Below are 18240 nucleotides of genomic sequence, written 5' to 3' on the forward strand. Positions count from 1 at the left end.
AGGCCCTATTTAAAAATTAGCCTGAGAAAGAAGACAGGAAAAGAGCTTTTGAAAAACATTTATCAGGTATAACTGAGCTGAAGATTCGGTATCGCTTTAGTCTTCGGTTGGGGAGATGCACAAACAAAAGCTGTGGCACTCGGTGTGGAAGGGGGACCCCCTCGCACAGCCGAACCAACCCCCCCACCCGTGCCCTCCGGGGGTCCCGAGAGGCCCCTGAGGGGTGAGGCCGCGCCGCCCCAGGGAGGAGACTGAGTCTCTCCCAGAGAGGCCAGGAACCGCAGGGGCAGCTCGCGTCCCCACCTGCTGCCCTCAGGTACAGCCCTGCTGGCCTGCTGCTGCTGTTCATTCTTCACAAATACCACCTGAGACCTTGCATATCTAGAGTGGCAGTCGTGACGGCAGATTAATACCCGAGGGACAATGGCTCCATTCAACCAAGCGGCGAAGGGGACGGCGGGCAGGCATGGCCCCTGTGCTGCTGAGGTTCCGGAGCCTCTCCCACACCGAGCGCAGACGGCTAACCCACACGCACGCAGACAGCACGGCCCGCGAGGCGGCCAGGAGCGGCCCGCGCCCGGGGAAATGGCGGGAGGTGTCCTTCCCGGAACAAGGTGTTGGTGTCGCTGCAACAGCGCGCTCTGCAGCGTCTGGAAGGTGGGGTGCCTGTGACAAGGAAGGAAGCGGCTTGGGCCTGGGGAAAAGGCAGCGTTGACTCAAAGTGAAGGGTGGTTTGCACTCCCGAGGCTTGCAGAAGTCATGACCTGGTGGCCAGAACAGAGCTGACTCCCTCTCAGCACCTCCGACCTGAGTGGCTCAGTGCACACACATGCCGTCTGCCTGCCACTTCCCCAGGACTCGGGCCAGTCTCCTTCCCCGCACCCTCTTCACCTGCACCCCCCGAGGGTGGCAGCCCCAGCTGGGGGGTGGGGGTGGGTGGGCCCTCCTGGAACGGGTGGGCTCTGCCGGCCGCCTGCTCTGGGCAAGCGCAGCTCAAACAGCGAGGGAGGGGTCCACGGGGTAGGGGGACAGAGCTCACCGGCCCAGCGGTGGGGACCGGCATGTTTCTGGACCTCTCGCTGCTGCTCCCCCGACACCCCTGCACCGGCTGGACACACACCACGTGACCCCCTCGGGACGACGAATCCACAAAAGACGGGGCCCTGAAGCGTCACTGGGAGGAAAGCCACCTCCTAACTTGTAGCTTCAGCCGTGTTACCCTGAATGAGAAATGATCTTTCAGGGTTAAGCCAGTGAAATCTTGGGGCTTATCTGATAATGCAGTTAGTGCTTTTTGTAAGCCAAAAAAGTAAAAAATCTGTACTCAGAAAACTATAAGATTCTGAAGAAAGAAAAAGTAAGATACAAATAAACGGAAGGCTACACCTTGCTCATGGATTGGAAGGATCAACACTGTTAAAACGCCCACACTACCTAAAGTAATATGCACATTCAATGCAATCCCTGTTAAAATAGTGGTGGCATGCTTCTCAGAGTTATAAAAACTAATCCCAAAATTTATATGGAACCACAGAAGACCCTGAAGAGCCAGAGAAGTCTTGAGAAAGACCAGAGCGGGAGGTATCATGGTCCCTGATATCAAACTATACTACAGAGCTACAATAATCAGAACAGTATGGTACTAGCAGTAACAACAGATATAAATCAATGGAATAGAATACAGAGCCCAGAAATAAATCCTCACTTACATGGTCAATTAATACATGACACAGGAGGCCAGGATAGACAAGGGGGTAAAGACGGTCTCTCCAGTAAGTGGTGCTGGGAAAACCGGACACATACATACACGCGAGGAATAAAACCACCCCTTTCTCACACCATGTGCAAGAATACATTTAAAACGGATTAAAGGCTTCAAGGTTAGACCTGAACCATAAAACCCGAAGGGAACACGGGCAGCGGACTCCGGCACCACGCGTGGCAGGTACCTCGTTACATGTCTCCGTGGGGAGGGAGATAAGAAAAATAAATGGCTACATCAGAGGAGAGAGGTTTTGCACAGCGAAGGAAACCAACACACAAAAGGACAGATGACCTACTGCGTGGGAGAAGGTGTTCACAAATGACATTTCCAACAAAGGACTACTGTCTAAAATATGTAAAGAACTCATAAAAGTGAACCCCCCCCATTGGACTCCCCCCCAAAACCAATTCAATTTAAAAATAGATGGGGAAACAGACCAGACACTTCTGCCCAGAGGACACACCGGTGGCCAGCACGCACGTGGAAAGCTGCCCAGCCTCCCTGAGCAGGGAAATGCCAATTAAAGCCACAACGAGCCATCACCTCGCACCTGTCAGCGACCATCATCAGTCGATCAACAAACATTGTGCTGGCGAGGACGCGGAGCAAAGGCAGGCCTTGTGTACCGACCGTTGGTGGGATTGTAAGCTGGTGCAGCCACAGTGGAAAACAGCATGGAAGCCCCTCCACGATTTAAAATAGCATATTCGATCCAATGTAGGAAACCGTTCTGCGTGGCAAGGGCCCAGCTCCCACTCGGAGATGCACAGGACCCACAGGACCCACGGATAGGTTCTCCCGAGGGGAATCCGGCCTGCAATGTGCCTAGGTTGTTTTGAGTCTTGTTCTTGCTAAAAAACTCCCTCACCCTGAATTGAGGACATTTACTGCAAAGTAACTTCCTAAAACCCATGCTAAACCCTCCAAGGATGAGTGTAACCGGTTCAACCACTTTTGCCTTTTCATTTGCAAATATCCCTCTTCCGTGATGTGATTAGCAGCACTGGCTCCTTTGTTCTCTGTAAAAGGTAACCACCTAAAGCGAGCCTGTGCAGAGTAAATGAGGACCACCATGTAATGGGCGGAGAAACCCAATAACGGCAGGTCATGGCAAGGGCCAGGCCTTTGCTCCCCTTGAGAGAAAAAGCCATGCCGTCCCTTGTCCTCCACCGGACTCAGTAGTCCGTATGAACGTCTCATTTCATCCATAATGTCATGGACACTGCAGGCCAGTGTCTGCATCAATCCAACAATTTCACCTCTGGGTATTGATCCGAAGAAAGCAGAAACACTAATTCAGAAAGGCACATGCACCACTGCCCGCCCCCCCCCCCGCTCCCGGTCCCTGCAGCACTAGCAGTGACAGCCAGACATGGAAGTGACCGAGGTGTCCGTCAGTGGACGAGTGGACAGAGACAGCTGGTGCATGCACACGGCGGAATATTACTCGGCCATGAAGAAACAGTCTTGCTGTTTGCAATAACACGGATGGACCTAGAGCATGTTCTGCCAGGTGACGTCAGTCGGACAGAGAAAGACAGATACACACAGTCTCACTGACACGTGGGATCTAAAGAAACGCACAAATGAAACAGAAACAGGCCCATAGGTATGACAAGCGGATCGCGGCCAAAGTGGAAGGAGTTGGAGATGAAATATAAACAAATACGTGGGATTCTTGCTTCTGCACTTTTTAAAAAGTTTTCACCCGAAGACATGTTTTTTGATTTGAGAGAGACACATCTGTGGGTTGCCTCCTGCACGGGCCACAACATCAGACCCACAGCCGAGGTACGTGCCCTGAAGGGGGGATCGAACCCGCAACCTTCCGGTGCAGCCCTGACGCTCCGACTGAGCCGGCCGGCCGGGGCCCGCTCCTGTGCCTTTATCACGCTCCCTCTCCGCGTCAGTGCACTGGGCCCGCAGCAGGTCACCAGTTTTGTGGGGGCGGGGACAGCGTCCACCACCTCCTGCGTGGGGCTCCCAGCACATCCTTGGGGGGGAGTCTTCACGCAGGTCCGGTCAACCAAACCCTACGCTCCTGACAGAACGAGGGGAAGGCACTCTCCCAAGGACGTGGTCTGCAGAGGCGGGCCGAGCCCCACCCGGGCACACAGGCATCAGAATGGCTACGCCGGGAGAGAGGAGACGGGCCGGGCTCAGCACCTCGGGCAAGCAGTGGTACCCCGGTGGGATCTCATACCTTGCTTACATTGTGTTCACTTTGTCCCAGCGAAGGGCCAGTGATACCAGTTTTCCAGGTACGGCAGCAAAACAGATTCAAGCACAATAACGAAGGTACTTAAGAGAAAGGCAGTGAATCAATGACGTCACACTGGCGCTCAGACGCGGTGCGACGCAGGGGAGCGCAGCCTGGCTGACCGGGACGCAGAAGCCGCTGCTCCGCGTGTGGCGTCAGGAGACGCTGCGGTTTTCAGTTCTCCGGCTGACCGGTTCTCCGGCTGACCGGGTGCTGGAACAACGGCGGCCCTCATTACCCGGGGAACCGCTCCAAGTGCAAATTAAAAGCCTTATCAGTGATCTGAGACAGAAGCCCCGTTATCAGAGGCTTTCAGAGTCTACCGATCGCCCGGAGTCCCGGCTTCTCAGAGGATTAGTAACGCTCCAGCGTCCGTGCACTTGGCCCGAGGGGGCTGAGCGCGCTCTCTTTGAAAACCCGGGACCACGGACCTTAGAAGCACAGAGGGAGACGACCAAGGAGCAGGCAAGGACAGTTTCAGTGGAGCGAGTAAAGTGATCGTGGTGTCGAATTCCAGAGAGAATGTGTCCCCCCACTGTTCTTTCAGGGGGGCTGGGGCCAGCCAGACCTGACCCCCGCCAGCCCCTGTGCTCGGCGCTGGGAGGCAGAGAGGCGGAGGCCTGCCATGGTCCCACCAGCACCCGGGTCCGACCCGATGCCCTGGTGCACGTTCTAACTCTGCGCGGTTCCCTCGGAGACGGCCGGCGTCAGCGCGCTCCCAGAGATGAAGCGTCTCACGCAGGCCAGGCGCTGACTCTCACCCGGCAGAGACGCTGATCTTCTATGCAGCCACAGAGTCCCACGCCCAAGGGGAAGGCCCCCACAGCAACAACACCGGGAGGCGTGCCCTCCAGCCTGCTGCCCCCACAAAGCCGTAACCAGCCCCCTTGTCACAGATTCGGGACTCCGACGGCCATTCCCCCATTCCCCGGGGAAACGCGGATGTCCCTCCAGGGCAGGCCCGGTGCAGACCGGCTGGGAGGGGCCAGCCCCGGTGCCCAGCACCGTCACTGCCGAACCAGCCCCTGGGTCAAGTGCTCCAGCCGGCGCAGGGCCCCAGCTCTCCAGACCGGGGCTGAGGGGAAGGCATCGGGCCTCGGCAGAGGGAGGTGGCCATGCCACCCTGCCCACCACACAGCCACGGAGCCCTGCCGTCCCCGGGCAGGGGCTGTCCCCTCGAGTGGCGTACAGACGACGAAACCCGGCCCCAAGCCCTACGAGCAGCTCCGTCCTGCGTGCGTCCCATCACCGCCGGCCGGCCTCCCAGGGGACACTGCAGGTGGACCACGAGGGGTCACGGCGCCCTCCCAGGAAAGCACCACAGGGGACCAGCTTCTGGGGCAGCTCTGGTCGCTGCCCTTCACACGTGAACGCCAGCTCACGAAGCTCCAGGAGGAAAACAGTCGCATTAAAAGGTGACCAAAATCATTTAGAAGCTAGGACATCACTTTGATAAAGAAACATCAGAAATGCAAAGAAAAGCTCTTAGGTCAGATCCAAGCCGACGACGGGGTGTAGAATCAGGATTCAAGTTACTGACGGGGGAGCAGCTGGGACGAACTTTCCCCGTAAACCCGGAAAGAAACCGGGGGAGCAAATGTTAACGCAATGTAAGATCCAGGAAAGAAGAAAAAGACTTTCTCACAAGCCAGGAAGGCAGGTCAGAACGGTGAGAACCATGGCTGCTGGTGTCTTCCGCGGGGCACGCGGGTGGTGTGGAAGGGGCGGCCTCCATCTCTGGCGTCGGAGGCAAGTTGCCACGTTTTTCTGTGAACCGCCCCCCGTGAGCCGAACACCAGTGAGCGAGACGTCAAGCTTCCCGCCACGCTCCACCGTCCCCGGGGCGAGTCACCGGGACGCACCCGTCCTGTGCCGTGGGGCCGTCTTGCACACTGGAGGACGTTCAGCAGCCCCCTGGCCTCTGCCCACTAGACGCCGACAGCGGGAGAGAGCCGACACACTCCACACACCCAGATCGATGTTACTGGTGGAAATGAAAAGTGTGTCTTTCATTTCACGGAAAAAGCCCGCACGAACTTTCTGGCCTCTTTTTCCTCCCGGAGGAAGCGCAGTGCCGCCCACCAAGCCGCTGGCGCTGGGGCCCAGCCTGTCTCCCTCCGCTGGCGCTCAGGGGCGGAGAGAGGCCTTCGCCACAGGAGCCTCCTTCCTTCAGCAGCCGGGACCCCGGCAGGGCAAGGGGGTCCCCTCTCCGGCTCCCCCCACCCCCCAGCACCCGAGCCGTGCCCTGCACACACAGTGGGCAGCAGCCCTCGAGGCCGCGACACCCGCTCCCCCTCCGCGCAGCTCCCCACCCCCAGCGGCGTCTCTCGCACCCTGCACTGCCTGGCGTGCTGCTGCGGACACACACACACACACACACACACACACACACGTCGGCGGATAGGCCAGATGGGGCTCGGTCTGTGCCTCAGCCGGCAAACACCAGGGCGGGCCTGCGACCAGCAGCTGGGGTTCGCAGAGGGGGGGGCGCAGGCAGTGAGTGGCTGCATTCCTGTCTGAAGAGGAGAGGAAACAAGGTTTCCGGAAAGAACCAAGTACGACACATACTTGTTCTATCACGAGGGAATCTTAATTTATTTTCGAACAAGAACACTAGTGGCCCATAAAGATTCCGGGAGTTCCTTGAGTTTCTGGAATAGCAGAGAACAGTGAATTATTTAAAGCCTTATCAGATTTCACGGAGAGCAGCTGGGTTCCTAGCTGTGGCTGTATTCTGAACGGTGCAACTCTGCCCCGGCCCCATCGCAGGCCAGATAAGTCATCGCATCAGCGTCTCCCGTTCTTGTCCCCCTCCAGTTCTTGTCCCCCTCCAGTTCTCGTCCCCCTCCGGCTCTCGTCCCCCTCCGGTTCTCGTCCCCTGCGCAGGCAGAACACAACGGCCACCTGAGGCTAAAACGGGGCCCGGCCAATCACAACACAGGCCACTCCCTGCGGGCTACGCCTCTGGTGAGATTTTCGAGAGCGATGTTGACTGACTCCAGAAATGTTTGCTGCTGTTGTTGTTGCTGTTTATCCTCGCCCCGGGGTATGTTGGCTGACTTTAGACACAGAGGGAGGAGGAAGGGGAGAGGCAGGGAGGTGGGCTGAGAGCGGGGCGGAGCCGTCCACTGGCTGCCCCCCACCCCCGTACGCGCCCCAGCTGGGGACTAAAGCCACAGCCCAGGTATGTGCCCTGACTGGGAATCGAACCCACAACCTTTTAGTGCGTGGGATGACACCCCAACCAACTGAGCCCCCCGGCCAGGGCCAAGAAGTGTTTTCAAACCGGGAGGGAAACTGTCTTCGGGAACTTTGCAGGAGAGAAAGCCGGCGGGGTTCTGAGAGAGGAACCAGAACAGTGGCAATGAAGACTTCGAAAATGACGAGCCTCCCCCCCCACCGCCCAGGGCCCCTTTCTCCTGCGCAGAGAGGCTTCTGATTCGCTGGGGCAGCCAGAGCACGGCTGCCGTTACGCGGAGGAAGGGGAGCGCCGTGACTAGTTTCCAACCCCCGTCACACGCTCGCGCGGGGAAGTGGTGAGGTGGAGCTCCCCGGAAAAGCAGGCGCACTCCGCTGGAGGCATGCCTTTGCCCTCCGACCTTCAGTTCCCTCAGCCGGGAATGGGCACGTGACGCAGGAGACACAGCAGCCGCCTTGGACCTGAGGGTCCCTCGGGGGAAAGGCCCCCGCACCACGGAGCTCTCCGGGCTGGCTCCCAGGGCCGCTGCACCAGAGCCCGCGCGGTCGCCTCCTCGCCTCTCCTTGCTTGCACGGTGAGGGCATCAGCGACCGTAGCAACCACGACGGCGACGGTGACGACAGGGCTGCGACGACAGGGCTGCTCCAGACGCCTCCCGCTCTCTGCCTCGCTCCGCCCACACCGCGGTGCTCACGGACCCGTGCACCTGGGTGCGCCTGTGCGTGCCGCGTCCGGCCGGCCGGCCGTGGAGGGCACTGAGGCTCGGGGCCCACACCTGGCTCAGAGGCAGACTTGGGATGTGAGTCCTGGGCATCTGGTGTCCACTGTGTGTCTGCTCTCTGCCACCTGCGAGGCCAGGTGGGACTGACGCAGGGAGCTCCGGCCCGTGCGCCACTCTCCGTCCCTCTCCTCCGTTGCGCCAGACACGCACCTCCCTCCCCCTCACGCCCCTCCCCCTCACGCCCCTCCCCCTCACGCCCCTCCAGGGCAGGCTCCCGAGACATCTGCTTGGTCCGAGCACCCACTGAACGACATCTGGGTGGTCTCCCTGTCTCAGCTCCTGTGCACAACGCTACAACGGACATCGGGGCACACACATCATTGTGAATGTGCCTTCAAATTTTTGGGGGAGAAACCCCCAGAAGGGGTCGTATGGCAGGGGTCTTACGGCAGCACCGTTCCAGATTTTCCGAGGAACCTCCACGCTGCCTCCATAGTGGCTGCGCCAACCTGCATTCCCACCAGCAGTGTGCCCGGATAAAGACGAGGTACACATGGGCAATGCCGTACTTACTAGTCGGCCACATGAAAAGATAAAACGTTGCTCCTTGTGCCCTGGCCAGTGGGGCTCAGCGGGCTGGAGTGTCGTTCTGTAACCCGGAGGGTTTCGGGTTCGATTCCAGGTTGGGGCACACGCCCCGGTTGTGGGTTCTGTCCCTGGCTGGGGTGTGCTCGAGAGGCCAGCGATGGGTGTTTCTCTCTCTCCCGCTCCATTCCCCTCTCTTTAAAATCAATACCGATATTTAAAAGTTCACCCTTTGCAACATCACTGGGCGTCCTGGGAGTGTATCGCGGGGAGTGAAGCGAGTCGGTGGGCAGGACGAGGACAAGACTGCACAGACTCACTCGTCTGTGGGACATGAAACGAAAAGCAGCAAACGAGCAGACCAGCCAGCTCACAGGTACTGGGGATAGGGCGGCGGTTACCGAGGGGGCGGGGCCAAGGGGTCAAGTGCACGGGGACGGGAGGAGACGAGACTCCGAGTGGTGAGCACGTGAGGAAGTACAGGGGTCGAGTTCCCTGCCTGAAACTCACGTCACCATCAGCCGTGTCCCCCCAGTACGTTCAATGTAAAAAATGCCTGAAACACACAGAATCAGTGCTTAAAAAGGAGGGAGTCAGACCGAACCGCCCCAGGAGGAAAGGCTTCCCTGTGGGCATTCGGGGCCTCCTGCCGTGGCCTGTCGCGTCCTCACACGCCGCCCCACCCGGCACTGCAGCGCCCACCCACCCGCCCGCCCGCGTGCCGGCGCCGGGAGTGAGCCAGCCCTCCCCGGATCTGCGCGGCCCTCCCCGGCCCTCCCTGGCACAGCAGCCAGTCCCCTAGGGTGCTCGTTAGTGCGGCTCCGGTGTGTTTGCCTCCGTGCGGGCACCGCACCGCTGCACCCTCAGCCCCCGCCGCGTCCACCCCGCCTGCCTCCTGGGACCCGGGGCTCCCCTGACGCGGGCGGACTCTCTCCCTGCAGGGATGCGCTCAGGATGAGACAAAACACAAACGAAAACAGAACCGACTGCAGGAAGCCGCCTGCGGTGACCCCGAGAGGACGCCCAGAGGCCCTTTGCCAAGTGTGACACAGCCTTTCTGGCACGGCCTCCCCTCGGGCCCACCGTGACGCCGCGCCAGGGCTGAGGGGACCCCCGGGACGCAGCAAAAACCAGAGTCACGGAAAGGCAGGCCCGAAAGACTGAAGGAGGCCAGAGAAAAACTGCACAGGCCCTTCGGTGACCTCAGGTTCTCTCTTCCACGCGGTCTCCACTCCCTGAAGAGGGGTGACGGGGAGGTGATGGTTCGCACTGCCAGGTCCCGCCCGGGGTGTGTGAAACCAGAGGCTTGTGACACGCGCCTTTCCCACGGGAGGCCCCCCCTCAACCATCCTCGACCTCCCTCCAGCGCATCCTCCGTGCCGCACCGGTGTCCTGATGTCACTCCTCACTCAGGGCCCGAGACGCCAGCCATCGCGACCTGGACCTCAAGCAGGACTGCAGACTCGACCGCGACCACTGGGTCCCCTCGGACTTGAGACTGCAGACACTCCAACTTTGAGCAATCACCCCCACACTCCTCCTCCTGCTGTGTCTCTGGGTCTCGAGACTCACTGTTCCTCCCGCCCACAATGCTCCCCTTGAGCCTTCCCCCTCCCACCCCCACCTCCGTCCCCCGCCTCTGCACCCCGGGGCCTCGCAGCTCTGTGCTGGGCCTCCAGGCAACCAGCAAACAGAAGACGGAGAAAACTTCTTGTGGAGTTTACAAAACTGACCAATGGACAGACTGATCATTTAAATCGGGGGTCGCCTTCCTGTGACGGGACAGGGTAGTAAATATTGTAGACGCTGACACCCCCCCATCGCGACCACTCCCCTCTGCAGATGTGGCTGGAGAGCGGCCACGGACACGGTGCGAATGAGCATGTGCGGCTGTGTTCTAATAAAACTTTATTTACAAAACCAGGGAGTGGGCCCGATGTGGCCAGGGGGCCACGGTTTGACGCCCCCTTGTCTAAATTCTGCGAGTCTGAATAGCACACGCCGCTCTTGCTGGCCACGTGCAGCCTTTCCCTGGCATCTGCTATAGATCAGTGCACAGCCAAGCCACACTGAGCGTGCCCCAGAGAAGCCCTTTTGTCAGAAGTTGTGTCCGCCCTGTGGGGGGTCTTCATGCGTCTTACCAAAAATCTAATTAAAAATAACTTAAAAACGCATGAAAGCTAGTATTTTAGGGTAAGGACTACTGATCACACTTGAGTAAATGATATAATGTGCATTATACCATTTAACAGTTCTCGGTGCTTAACATCTAGACTAAATGCTAAAGATTTCACTAGTTGAACCTAAATGGAATACAAACGCACCTTGTTTTCGGGAACTGTGCGAGGTTTTTGTTTTGTTTTCCTGTAGCTTCCTTCCACCCGACTTCCTTCCCTTCCTTCTCCTCCTTCCCTCCCTCCCTCCCTCCCTCCCTCCCTCCGAACTGTCTGGTTTAGAGAAGGTGCCGAAACCCGCCTGACCTCGCTCAGTGACAAAACCCTGTCAGCTGCGGCCCGGGGAGAGCGAGGACAGAGCCCGGCGCCAGTGACACGGGTGCCCCACCCCGCCCTCAGCGGTGTCACTTACATGGTGTTTTCTGAAAAACACTCCTTGTTTTGGGGAAAAAGCGCTAACGTGCTTCAAAGCCGTTTCTCTGTTTAGTTCTGCACTGAGGAGTCGCTGACACTGAATAACACGCTGCCAGTGCCCCCCAGCCCCCACTTTTCTCATCAGCCACCTCTGTGCACTCGCCGGTCTCGAAGGGTGACCTCAGGAGCCACGACCCCAGCGTCCGTGGCCCTGGGTGTCCCCCTCTACTCGGAACAGGGGCTGGCCCGGCAGGCACTCCAGCCGAGCGAGTGTGACGGGAGGCGACACCCGGCCCCAGCCCACACGCAGCTCCGGCGCCGCCTCCCTCCGAGTGGGCTCGGGGGGGGGGGGGACACCGGCTGCACGCGGAGTAACCCCCCCCCCCCGGGAGTCATCTGTCACGGCGTCATGGAGAACTTTCCAGCCCTCCCCAGCAGCAGTGCCAGACCCTGCAACAGCGATTCATAAACGGCCTGATTCCGCAGTGAGTCAGAGCGACTAAAATACTCCGGATAAACGCGTCCCTATTTATGCTGCTGGGCCGAACCCACGAGCTGTTTGACCGTCCGCGCTGGCAGCACTGCTCCAGGGTCACAGTGTCCGCACCCTGCCGGCAGCCCCGGTGCTGCCCGCCCCCCACACACACGCTGAACTGAGTCAGGCTGGTGGGCTACTGAAGGGGGGGACCCCGAGCCCTAAAAGTCAGCACAGGCGGACTCATCCCATGGGCAGCCACAGTGACGATGTCAGAAACAAGGTTTATTTCCGCGGACACAGGATCAGGGTGGCGAGACCTCGCACAGTCTATGACCCTGGAAGTTCTAGAACCCCTCCTTGTGAAAAGGGGACACTGTACTGAGACTTTAAATTACGGGAGAGAACGAGAATGGAGCTTTTTTTAATGAACAAAAGCAAGCCATGAATATCTACAGTTTTAATGTCACCTTTTGTTTTAAACTCCCTCTTAAAACTGACGTCCTTCGGATCACAGGGGCACTGGACACTGGGTTTCAAACTCGGTGCTGCACAGGAGGCACGGGTTCAAGGAGCCACGGGTTCCACCGGAGCCACGGGTTCCACCGGAGCCACGAAACGTCGGGAGGAGGACTGGGCCGTGTCGCTGTACAGTTGTACCCGATCTAGCGTTCCTCTGCGTGTGGGCCTAGCTGCCCCAGCCGGGACCTTCCGGGCTCTTCAGCGACTCTGGACTCTGGAACTCGGCCGCGCCTCTGTTTTGTCAGTCAGTCCAAAGTGTCGGCTTCTCCTTTCACGGGGAATGTCCTGTTGGGTTTGTCTGGAGTCGCCGACCTAAACGAGGGGCATCACTGTGCAGTCGGGGCCCCCAAGCCCTGCCTTCGACTGTGTTAGGGAAAGAAACGCCCGGAGACCCCCGAGACAGCCCCTGACCGGCCGACACGGCAGCAGCGGGAGGAGAAACTCACGTGTCCGTCCCGCCGGAGTGGGGATCGGCCACAAAAGCTCTGGCTGTAAAATGCTTGCGTCTGACCTGCTGCCGTTCCCGAGGGACTGCTGGAAACCCCTACACGTCCCCTTGAATCTAAGAAAAAATTCTTTGCTTCATTTCCTTTAGTTTATCAATGTATTGTTCGTATCTTTCTTTTGAAAACTGTATTTTGGGGGGGGGATGGCACTAGAAGGCATGGGCTAACAACGAACATCTCTTAGTCACAGGTTTAATTTACAATGATGTTCGGACGGGGGGGTGTGGGGGGGGTGGGGTCACAATGCTGGTGCCGCGCCCAGTGGTGCTTTGTGGGACGGCCCTTGGGCGATGACACCACCTGGGCCCATCACCGCGCCATCCCGCCACTGGGGCGTCGCCCGTCAAGGTGTGCAGGGAACTCGGCACTTGGACGTGGCCACCAAGTGACTTGTAGTGACATCCCCTTTTTCAGTTCGTTCCCAATCGGCTGCTGACACGTCGTTAGTGCAGCAGTGGACTCGGAGTTCCCGGGGCTCAGCTGAAAGTGGCCGGGGCGGAGGGCCTGACCTCTGACCCAGACAGCGCCGGACAAGGACAAGTCCACGTGCAAATCCTCGCCGTTCCCCCTGAGCCCGTGGCGTGACTCCTACGGCGCTTCCCGCCTGTGTCGGTGATTGGAGAGCACGTGGTTTGGTGAATGAGGTCTCGGGTGAGAGATATCCCTCCACAAAGGTTCCAGACTTTCCGTGGCCTTTTGCTGCCGGGAGAGGCCGGTCCTGTGCCCACCACGCCGCTGGGCAGAGACAGCTGCCCCCTGAAGAGGCCCTGAGGCAGACAACCTTACAGACCTGCACGGAGGTGTTCGCCACGGAGTGACTGTTCTGTTCAGAGGGCACCAGGCTCGGATGCGTGAATTCTGCCGAACGAAGAAGAAATTACGCCGAATCTCTGCAATCTTTTTCAGAAGACAGAAGCCTTATCCGATGAGCCAGCACCATTCTGACACCACGCCCAGAGGGCCACGGCGAGGAGAGAAGATCGCGCAGCAACGTCGCTCGTGGGAAGACTCGAGAACCCCCTCAGCAGGCGTCAGCAGCGAGGACCGCCTGGCTGTCCACACTCCGTTGCTGCCAAAGCCCACCCGACACCAGATGGCGGGCCCAGGTGAGGTCCGTGATTCTAGTTCGGCTCCTGTGCTAGCTGAGTCAGACAATACATGAACTTGGCTTCATTGTTTACCACCTTTATGATGGGGAGAAGAGGGGCCTTACAGTCAATGTGTTCGCAACACAAAGATTTCTGTTAATCGGTGCCTTCTCTAAGAAGAGCAGCAAAGGAACCCCTCAAGGCTAATACCAGTTTAAACACTGAGTTATGTGTTGGCATTAAGTGACACCTGCACTCCTGCTACTGATACACCGACAGCGGCAAAACCAACGACACCCACCGTTGACTGGGCGCCTGCTGCACGCCACACCGTGGGCCATACCTCCCCCCCCCGCCCCCGGCAGGAACTCAGATTGGGCATCTTGACTCCCGTTCCGGCCGCCTTCCGCTCGGCAGCTGGAAAGCTACGAACCACGTCTCCCAGGCTCCCTGGCCGCTCTGCTCTGGTCACGAGTCAGGCTCCGCCCCTTAGCTGCCCTCCCGTGGGCCCGGGGCCAGAGGGGCCCGACAAAGGCCACCTTCTGCAGCTGTGACTGTGTCTGCAGTGGCCGGGCTCGGCCTCCCCGTGTGTTGTCGCCAGGCTCGTGGCGGTGGGAGGCAGGCGTGCCAGCACCTGTGGCCGAGGTGGCACCCACAGCCGCCGCTGCCGGGCCGGCCCTCTGGATCCCGACGACCGTCCTGTGGTGTGAGGTCAGGGTGCCGCGGGCCCCGCCCTTCCGCTGACCTCCCCTGGAGTAAACCCCTTCCTTGCTGAGACCCCGAGCGTGGTTTCCTGTGTCTCAGACTGAACTCTGGACATCTGGTCTCTTCTGCGGACGGTCACCCTGTCTATCCTGCAAGCGGGGCAAGTGAGTCTGAGAAAGGTCCTCCTTCCTCGGCCACCAAGTGGGGGTGTGGCGGGGGTTGGGGATGCGGACTCGGGCGACCTGGCCGGAGCCGGGGCGTGGGCCTGCCCCGGGCTTCAGATTCCCGGGAAGGCCGAGATGCAAATTCAGCTGCAAACTTTTGATTTACCTTTGAACTCAAGTTCAAACCAAAGATGCGTTATGAAAAGCTCAGCTAATTCCTCCTCCTCACCCCTCTGTGAGCTCACGGACTTCGGACTGGCGGGAAGAGGAACCCCGGACCGGCGGTGTTGTCGGCTTAGTCAGACTGCAATAAGACGTCTAGTGTCCCCAGAGAGCCACACCTGGGGGCTCACCAGCTGCAGGTTTCAGTCGAGAGATGTTTGATGTCCCCGTGCAGCACACTTTTATGTCCTCGGACAAGGACAAACGGTGCCCCTGACCGCAACTGATGGGAAGGGAAATCACCACCTGCGACCCCGTCGTTCTGACAGCGACCCGCCGCCCGACTCCTCGGGACACACGGGCAGCACCCGCCCGAGAGGACCCGCACCGCCGGGGATGGGGGGGCCGCTGTTCTGCACACACGCCATGTCATCGCGGGCCAGCCCGTCTTCCTGGGGAGAACGAGGGGGTCACACACGAGTCGGAGCCCCTCAAAACCTGGAACCACAGTGCTGGCCCAGGGAAGGGAATGGGACTCCCGCGCAGCACACAGCGAGAGAACGCGGGGAAAGCGGGGCGTGCCGGAGGAGCGGCCCCGGTCCTGGAGGAGCGCCCGGTCCCGGAGGAGCGGCCCTGGTCCCGGAGCGCCCAGTCCTCAGCGCGGGGGACAGGGCGTCCGAGCCCGGAGACCCACGGCAGGTGTACGGCGCCCACACCCAACATCCGGGCGGGGCGGGGCCCGGCTGCCTGCAGCCGCCACACTCACACGCCCTTCGACAACTCCTTCCCAGCTCGTCCCCTCGAGTCCACTTTCCACACTGCAGCCCGGGAGCTCTCGGGGAGGGCTCAGCCGGACCGCCGCAGTGCCCGGGGCGCAGTCCGCGCTCGCTGTGGGCGGAAACAGCCCCGCAGGCCCAGCGCGGCCCCTCCTCGGCCTCCCGGGGCCTCCCCGCGGCACCTGGTGGCCCGTCTCCTGTCCCCACGGCCGCCAAGCACTTCCCTGCCTAAGGGCTTCGGGGGCGGGGGTCTCTAGCCTCCTCCCCAGGTGACACCCAACTAACGTCTTCAGGTCTCAGTTGAAACGCCATTTCCTCCAGAAAAGCTCCCCCGGCCCCTTCTCGGCCAGGCTCCCCGGCCACCTCTCGTCCTGCCCGGCCGCGCCGCGCTCATCGAAACCGTCTGCTCAGGTCCCAGTCTCCCCCGAGAGCACGAAGCCCGCTGAGCCCCTCCGGGGTTCGGCGCAGCCAACGGCACAGAGCCCCTCTGCAGGCGCATGCCGGCCCGGGCCGCCGGAGGGCCACCGCTGACGACGGTGGGGGGCTGAGAGAACCGGGGGTGCTGCCCTCAAGCGAGAAGACGGGCTGGAACACCAGCCGATGCACGAACACCCTCAGTCATGAACGCTAACACGGAAGACACGCAGACTTATTTTACCCTAGAAAAAGCCTAGCCGAAGGCATCAGTGTCAGCACGAGTGTCTGTTACAGAAGATTGTCTATTGTGCAGCCCGTGGAACAACGGGTTCTTTGTTCAGAGAGGTGCGAGGCTGCCCCCAGAAAACGCAGCCTGCCACGACGCCCTGCGGAGGGAGGGGCTCAGCGCCCTGCTGAGGGCCAGCCCCCCGACCCCGCTGCACATCGAGCGCTTTACAACTCTCGTCGCCCCGTGAAGAGTAAGCCGCAGGCTTTAGCTGTCAGATGGTGACGGCACAGTCACCCAAAGCTAATGTGTAATGAGAGGGGAACTTTGCACGGAAAGTTATGTTCGCTGACATTCCAGGCAAAGGCACCGTGTTCGCCATCTCAAGCCTGCGGTGGTTACTCATTGACCTGACCGAGCGGACTGGGCTGTGTGTGACTCTACAGCTGGTGCCAAAGGCGAGGGCGGCTATCCCGCGGGCAGGGGTGTGGGTGTGGGGGTGGGTGGGTGGGGGAGGGGGCGGATCACCCTGCGCTGAGCAACCTGCAATCAGCACAACGCACGCGGCCCTGGGCCTCGCTGCGAGGGGCCCAGCGAGTCGGCCGGGCACCGTCTCTGCTCTGCAGGCTCCAGAACCCCTCCCTCCTACGCCAGGCTCCTCTGCCGTCCCCAGGTCGCTCACAGGGGCGCAGTGGGGTGGTGACAGTGGAGGCTGGGCCCGGGAGCACTCACAGGGGCTTCCACGGAAGAGCAGCAGGCGGCCCACGCCGCCCCGCCTCGAGTCCCTGCCACCCACTCACACTGCTGCTGCCCGCTCACGCCGCTGCGGCCACCAGAGGGGCCTCGGCCGGAGGGGCTGTGGGGACAAGGGGCCAAGAAGGGGACCGAAACCCCCACCGGGGCCGTGCTCGCCACGGAGGCGGAAGTGCCGTCTCGGCCGGTGGGGGGCTTGTTTTCATTGGGTCGGGGAGGGGGGCGGGGGGGGGCAGGGGGAAGACTGTGTGGACGGGGAGCCCTCAGAAACAGAACTGGGGCCCAGCAGAGCTGGGGGGCGCACAGCGCACGGGAGCGCGGTGCGAGCTGACTTGTGGGGGGACACGGGGGACAGAGACCGGGAGAAGAGGGAGCAGCGGCGGGGACACCCACTCAGGGGTGCCAAGAGCAAAAACCCGGGGATGCATGCACGCCCGTCCCAAACAATGAAGAGTCTGGGGCGCTTCCAGGAGTCGGCCGCAGGCTCCCGGGCAGAGCCTGGCCTGTCTGTCTGCGCGCCGGGGGCAGGGCTGGGGGCGGCCCTGCTCGGGGAGCGGTGGGGGGGGGGGGGGGGTCTGCCCTGGGCGTCTGCACTGAGTGAGTGAAGTGAGCGTGCCCAGCAGTGACCAGCCAGACGACAGCCGCAGCCCTGCTGCCTGAGAGATTTCTGAATAATTTTAGGCTTTGCACCTAAACTGAGGGGCACAGGTCCATGCAAACACTAGAAGTTAGTGAGGACAAAATACAAGTAAACGTCCAATCATCCCAATTACTCCTGAGGGAGGCCAAACGCTCTGGCCTGGCGCTCCGCAGGGTTCCCCCCAGCCTGGCCCGGGCCTCGCTCACCGCCCTGCCACACGCCCTGGGGACCACGGCCTCGGCCCTTCAGACCAGACTACAGAGGGGGCGCATTGGCGAGTGCGAACGCTGGGGGACGCAGGGCCCCGGCCCGCTGAGTCCCAGCTGCGTGAAGTTGGGAGGGAGGTGCTCACCCACGAGGACGGTGCCGGCACCCGCTTCACCGAGGGCCGCAGATGTGACAGCACGCGACACACCGGCGGCGACGCCTGGCTCGTCAACCCTCCCCCAGACACACACAGAGCAACGCGAGAGTCACAGGCAGGCCACGCGAAGGAGCCGAGAGGGCCCGTCCCACAGCGCGGCTGCTTCGTAAACTTGGCCGCAGACACAGCTGCGCTGGGCCCCTCCCCGCGGGAAGGGACGCAAACGCCTGTCCCGCAGAAGGTCTGAGGGCGGCGCCCGCAGCAGTCTGGGTTCCACTGCCCTGGCACCCAGCAAAGGGTGTGTGCACTTCGTGGATACGACAC

At 60.8% G+C, this 18240-nt stretch overlaps 1 protein-coding gene across 2 annotated transcripts in view; it reads right to left on the reverse strand.

Moving 5' to 3' along the window:
* The window catches only part of NME7 (NME/NM23 family member 7), an 83650-nt gene that overhangs the window by 1630 nt on the left and 63780 nt on the right, over positions 1-18240 (reverse strand). The window lies entirely within an intron of this gene.

Source organism: Phyllostomus hastatus, unplaced genomic scaffold, assembly GCF_019186645.2.
Source record: "Phyllostomus hastatus isolate PE091 unplaced genomic scaffold, TTU_PhHast_1.1 phas_contig_283, whole genome shotgun sequence".
NCBI lineage: Eukaryota > Metazoa > Chordata > Mammalia > Chiroptera > Phyllostomidae > Phyllostomus > Phyllostomus hastatus.